We start from the raw sequence: 7,018 nt of genomic DNA, 5'->3' as shown, positions 1-7,018 counted from the left end.
TAAATTATTATTAAAATTAAAAATATATATTTTAATAATAAAAATTTATATATTTAAGCTTAAAGATCTAATATTACTTCAATAAAGATAAATTGATAAATATAATAATAAATAAATATTTTATTTATCAATAAATTAATAATCTTAAAATAATAAACTTATATGAAATCTAAATAAGATATGTCAATTGAAGCTTCAGTTATTTTATTTTTTATTTAAAATTTAATTAAAAATATTAAAATTTAAATTATTATTAAAATTTTAAAAATATACTTTAATAATAAAAATTTATATATTTAAACTTAAAGATGTAATATTACTTCAATAAAGATAATTTGATAAATATAATAAATAAATATTTTATTTATCAATAAATTAATAATCTTAAAATAATAAAATTATATGACATATAAATAAAATATAAAATTATATAATTTATTAATTTAAGTTATATCACATGTAATATTAGGAAGGGGCATTTTTTTTCCATTATATAAATGTTAATAGGTGTTTTTTTTGTGATTTTGATGAAACTACTAAAAATTACATTTTCAAAGCATATATATTGTGTGTACAAATAATAGTCTTTTTTTTTTTTTTTAAACTATAAATATATGATTTAAAATAATAAAAAAAATATATATATGGAAACTTAAGAATATTATATTATTTTAATAAAGATAAATTTGTCAAAATACAAATAAATTAATATCTTAAAAATACAACAAATTAAATATCTTAAATTAATAAATTATATAATTTTATATCTTATTTAGATTTCATATAACTTTATTATTTTAAAATTATTAATTTATTAATAAATAAAATATTTATTTATTATTATATTTTTCAATTTATCTTTATTGAAGTAATATTAAATGTTTAAGTTTAAATATATAAACGTCTAATTAGACTTGCATTTCATTGAAATTATTCAATTATTTTATTTTTTACTTTATAAACCAATTATATTGCTTTTTACATTTTCAATATTCATCCAATTTTTTTTACAAATAATTTTAATTAAAAATAAAATAAATTAATTAACTCTCAATTTATAAATTATGTTATTGAATTATTTTTTTATAATAATTAATTTATTTAAATTTTTTCCCTTCACCTCCTCAGTTTATCACTTTATATTATAAAATAAAATAAATTTTAATTTCTTTTTGTAGAAATTAAATTTGTATTTTTACAAATTATTTAATAATTTTTAAATTTTTATAAAATAATTCATCAGATTATAAAATTGGATGTTACAGAAAATTAAAACTTTTGTGTTGCATTATATTATTATTATTTTTTTTGGCTGGGCAGTTGCCAAGTTGGAAACCACATATCATCACATCAGCGCTAACATTCAAAAGGGTACCTCCATCTCTCGTATTTGGCTAACCCTATATGTATAACGCCGCTCGCCATCAAGGAAACGACACGTGGCTGCCTGCAATGCTGGCACCTGGCTTAAAAAAATGTAACCTGCAGCAAATGAAATGAAAAAAAAAACAAGAAGCCCCAAAATGGGGTCTACAATTTTATATAATTAAATTTAAATTATAATAATTATTTTATTAATACAAATTTCAATTAATGTTGAGTACATGATTGTCTTAATGTTTAAGCAATGTATACTTATTTAAATTTATTTCAATTTTTTTTTTTTTTATAAACGTCTAATTAGACTTGCATTTCATTGAAATTATTCAATTATTTTATTTTTTTACTTTATAAACCAATTATATTGCTTTTTGCATTTTCAATATTCATCCAATTTTTTTCACAAATAATTTTAATTAAAAATAAAATAAATTAACTAACTCTCAATTTATAAATTATGTTATTGAATTATTTTTTTATAATATTTAATTTATTTAAATTTTTTTCCTTCACCTCCTCAGTTTATCACTTTATATTATAAAATAAAATAAATTCTAATTTATTTTTGTAGAAATTAAATTTGTATTTTTACAAATTATTTATTAATTTTTAAATTTTTATAAAATGATTCATCATATTATAAAATTGGATGTTACAGAAAATTAAAACTTTTGTGTTTCATTATATTATTATTATTATTTTTTTGGCATGGCAGTTGCCACTTGCCAGGTTGGAAACCCACATATCATCACATCAGCGCTAACAGCCGAAAGGAGTTGCCAGGTTGGGGGACCCACATATCAGCCCCTATATATATATGACTTCACCCCTCCCATTTTGTGCTCATCTCTCATCTCCCTTGTCTAACCTCTCCATCTCTCACCTCCCTTACCACCACCCCTCCACCTTCTCTCAACACCACTCAATTCCATCAGGAAGACTACAAACCGTAGCCCAGGAAGGGATACTGGGTTGGGATTGGGATCCATACAACATCATTCTCTTGTGTTATTGGAACTGAATCCAGATGATTATGGTTTTGGGTGGTTTGCATGCAATCAGCATGAAGTGGCTTAGGATAAGATGGTATGAGAGAAACCTGCTGGAGGTGTATTTGCAGTTCATGTTTGTCTTCATCTTCTTTCCATGGAGAGTTTGGTTCTTCATTTTACTTGGTTCTTCCTTATACTAACCCAATTATTTTGCTCTTCCTCTGTGTAGTGTGATGCTCTAGGCACCATTTATGAACTTCAGGAAATTCCCAAGAGATCCGTCAATGAAGTATCCTTGGGTCCTAGTGGCGCATGTTGTCGGTAGAGCCGCGAAATTTCTTGGCAACTTCGTGCCTCTTAAGTCTATAATTTGACTTGGTAAACAGACCCAAGGAAAAATGAAAATTCCTGGCAACTTCGTGTCTCTAAATTGTGGAAAAAAACTGAAGAAGCAAAACAAACGCGGTTTCAATGTCTAAAGTCTAAATTGTGGTGGTTGGCATCATGTCGGTAGAGCCGCGTCCAAAATTTAATATAGAAGGAAATTTCTTGGCAACTTCGTTCGTGCCTCTTAAGTCTATAATTTGACTTGGTAAACAGACCCTTGGCATCATGTCGGTAGAGCCGCGTCAAAAATTTAATATGGAAGGAAATTTCTTGGCAACTTCGTTCGTGCCTCTTAAGTCTATAATTTGACTTGGTAAACAGACCCTTGGCATCATGTCGGTAGAGCCGCGTCAAAAATTTAATATAGAAGGAAATTTCTTGGCAACTTCTTTCGTGCCTCTTAAGTCTATAATTTGACTTGGTAAACAGACCCTTGGCCCAAGGAAAAAGGAAAATTCCTAGCAACTTCGTTCCTCTAAATTGTGGAAAAAAACTGAAAGAAAAAAAACAAACGCGGTTTCAAAGTCTAGATTGTGGTGTTAAGTCTATAATGGTGGGCTAGTTTCACTTGGTAAACAGACCCTTAGCCAAGGAAAATTCTTGGCAAGTAGCGGTTTTGTTGCCTTTTAAGGGTGAAGTAATACCAGAATTATTTAGTTGACCATTCAGAGCTAATGAAAACAATCTTTTGTTCAAAACATGTATTTGGCATGTTGATTTGTGGTGTTTCGAGTGATAGGTTAGAAAATGAATGTTTTTTAAAATTTAAACAATCGTTTTGAGTGATTATTGCATTAATATTTTATGCGTATTTTTTTTTTATAAAAAAAATTACTTTTATCATACAACATATTATCAAAAATTGTGTTGGTCCTAGTGGGCCATCAAGTCGGTAAAGCCGCGTCCAAAACTTAAGTCTCTTAAGTCTATAATGGTGGGCTAGTTTGAAGGAAATTTCTTGGCTACTTGGTGACTTGTTCAAAACATGTATTTGGCATGTTGATTTGTGGTGTTTCGAGTGATAGGTTAGAAAATGAACGTTTTTATAAATTTAAACAATCGTTTTGAGTGATTATTGCATTAATATTTTATAAGTATTTCTTTTTTAAAAAATTATTACTTTTATCATACAACATATTATCAAAAATGATATTGAAAGCACATTTTTTTTTTGTTCATATTCATATTATTTATTCTTAAACAAAAAACAAAGTAACCAATATAGTATAGAAATGTTATTAATAAAAGTGTTACAAATTAACTCAAATAATTTCAAAGTGTACCATATCACCTTACTTACTATAGGTTATTTATCGAGTGATTTAAAAATAATTTTATTCTTAAAAATAAAATAATATTTCTAAAATTTTATAGTACTACTTGATAGTTTTCTTAAAAAAAAAAAAAAATCCCTTTTAAAAGTGGAGTAAGGAATGGTAACAAAAAGAAATTATTTTAATTAAATTTTTTTAAGGTGTAGATTTGAAAATATTTTTTTAATTATTATTATTATTATATATACTTTAAAAATTACCTTAAATAACTACAATAGTGGATTCTAATGGTAACCCAATATTCCTATATGGGATTTCAGTTGAACAAAACTGGGTCACGCTGCCTTAAAAAAAATCATTATTGTCACTTTATTTTTAATCTTTTGTTCAAAAACTATATCTTTTAATAAAATTAATACATTATCTTAAACAAGAACCTGCGGACCCCGCATTTTGGCTCATGCGTTTCCTACTCGAAGGGGAGCTCGATTTTGATTTCGAAAAATTGACTTGGAGTCGCCACTTATTTTTGTTTTATTTTTAAAAGGTAAACAAAATAAGAAAGAAAACCCTAAGTGCGACTCCTTATTTTTGGAAAAGGTGATCTACGAAAAACCGGATCGGGCTCGAGGGTCAGGTTACTTATTGGGAAGGTACGATAAAAGACCATAGCACCCCTCTAAGTCCCTAAAGTCAGGTCTCTATTAATAAAATGAAGCTGACGTGGCAATTGACGAATAAATCAATGTATACCCTGAATGATCATGCACACATAAGAGTTGAGACATGCATAGACAACGATTTGAGGGAAAATGGGTAAATACCTGGGCAACGAGCCGCCATGCGCTATCAATAGAGAGGGTTAGTGCACAATTTAGGAATAATCGCATGCATGTCAAAGAGTAGGGTAAACTAATCACGTATGATAATCGAAGCAAGCGATCAATCAATCAATCATAAAGTCACCCATGTTGGGCCCCCACCAAAGCCCATTTATTTAGCATAACTTAACGTCATAAATTCCATTGTTCTGGAATTATGAAAAATTCGTTCATGTTTATTAAAATCAAGATGAGCGAAAGATCGTTTGAAAACCAGAGCAGAATTAAAACTATTTGAGAGGAAATTAGACTTTTGAAATTTAATTGAAAAATTAGAATCTCGAAGATCACTAGAAATATGGAGTTTTAGAGTTTATTATAAGATCAAACTCTTAGAGGTTGAATGTGAGAATGTGAATTTTAGAAATTGAATTTGAAAGAGGTTGGAATTTTGAAAATGATTTGAGGGTTCGGGATCTTTAAAAAAGATTAAGTTACGAAAATGGGGGTAATGGGAGTTAAATTTTGAAAGGGATCAGAATTGTAAGTTATTTAAGAAGTGGAAATTATGAAAGTTGATTTATAAAAAATTGGAAATCTTAGAAGTCATTCGAAGGCAGGATTTATAGAAATAATGAATAAAATAATAGTGATAATGATAATAATAAGTAGCGGGATAGATACAAGAATTGGAGCATGGAAAACTGAAAATTAAGTTCGGAGATAGGACAATCGGAATTTCAGATAGCTAAATTTAGAAATCGGAATTTTGAAGAATTAGACTTTAATGATTGAGATTTTTAAGAGAAATGAATGGGTAAGTATGGAATAATGCTACTAATTGATCAAAACGATATTGTAACGGATGAAAGTGAATAGTGAGATTTATGAGATTAAAAATTAAATTTGAAATATTGAGATTTTTAAAAGAAATATAGAATAAATAAATACAGAATAATGTTACTAATTAATCAAAAACGATATTTGGACGGATGAAAGTGAATAGTGAGATTTGTGAGATTAAAAATTAAGTTTTGAAAGTCGAATCTTTGAATAATTGAACACTAATTATTGGAATTTTTAGAAGAAAGAAATAAGTAAACGTGGAATTTAAAATAATGATGACAAAGATGATATTAAATGAATAAAAGTGAATGGTGGAATTTTTGAGTCTAAAGGTTAAATTTGGAAATCCGGTTTTGAAGAATTGAATTTTAATGATTGAAATAAATATAGAATAATGATACTAATTAACAAAAATAATGTTTAAACGAATAAAAAAAAGAATAGTGGAATTTTTCTAATTGAAAATTTGAATTAGGGCGTTGGATTTTTGAAGGATTAGACTTTGAATAAATAGGTAGGTATGAGATTATAATACTAATTAACGAGAATAATATTTAGGCGAATAAAGATGAATAGTAGGATTTTTGGGATTGAAATTTTAAATTATGACATTGGATCTTTTTCGAAGGGTTAGACTTTAAATAAGTAAATAAATATAGGATACTAATTCTAATTAAGGAAAATAACATTTAGACAAATAGTGGAATTTTTAGGATTGAAAATTAAATTATGACATTGGGTCTTTTTGAAAGATTGGATTTTAAATAAATAAACTGATATAGGATGATAATACTAATTAGTGAAAATAACGTTTAAATGAAATAAAAAGAATAGTGGAATTTTTAGGGTTTGAAAATTAAGTTAGGAATTCAGATTTTTGAAGGATGGAAAATTTAATGATTGGAATTTTTAAATGAGATAAATAAAGATATATGAGATAAAAATAATAATTGACAAACATAATATCTGGACGAATGAAATTGAATAGTCGAATATTTGAGATCGAAAATTAATTTAGGAAGATATTTGAGTTTCGGAAATTAGATTAAAATCTTGAATCTGGAAAATTGACCCTGGAAATGGGGAGCTAAAAAAAAGGAACATTCTAAAATAGAAACTCTAAAAAAATTAGGAAAGGATTTCGAGAAACGAAACTTTGAAAATGAAGATTTTGACAATTAAATTTGAAAGTTAAAAAGGGTAAGGATTGAAACTTGATATTAAGAATGAAGAGGTTGTACAAATAAACAAATATATATGCATGAGTGACACTCTTCACTGCGTGCATGCATGAAAGTAAGTGGAGCAAGTGGGCTTT

General features: G+C 26.8%; 1 long non-coding RNA gene across 2 annotated transcripts; it reads left to right on the top strand.

The window, feature by feature from the left end:
- The first annotated feature begins 2,215 nt into the window (after positions 1-2,215).
- LOC117927659 lies at positions 2,216-3,457 on the top strand. 2 transcript variants are annotated; one of them, XR_004653385.1, is made up of 2 exons: positions 2,216-2,466; positions 2,602-3,457. It is a non-coding gene; the product is annotated as an uncharacterized LOC117927659 (long non-coding RNA). The 2 variants fall into 2 exon arrangements; XR_004653384.1 differs by having other exon boundaries at positions 2,216-2,488.
- The last annotated feature ends 3,561 nt before the right edge of the window (positions 3,458-7,018 follow it).

This window comes from Vitis riparia, chromosome 2 (genome assembly GCF_004353265.1).
Source record: "Vitis riparia cultivar Riparia Gloire de Montpellier isolate 1030 chromosome 2, EGFV_Vit.rip_1.0, whole genome shotgun sequence".
Lineage (NCBI taxonomy): Eukaryota > Viridiplantae > Streptophyta > Magnoliopsida > Vitales > Vitaceae > Vitis > Vitis riparia.
Note: the sequence above shows the minus strand (reverse complement) of the source record. Positions and strands in the feature narration are given on the sequence as shown.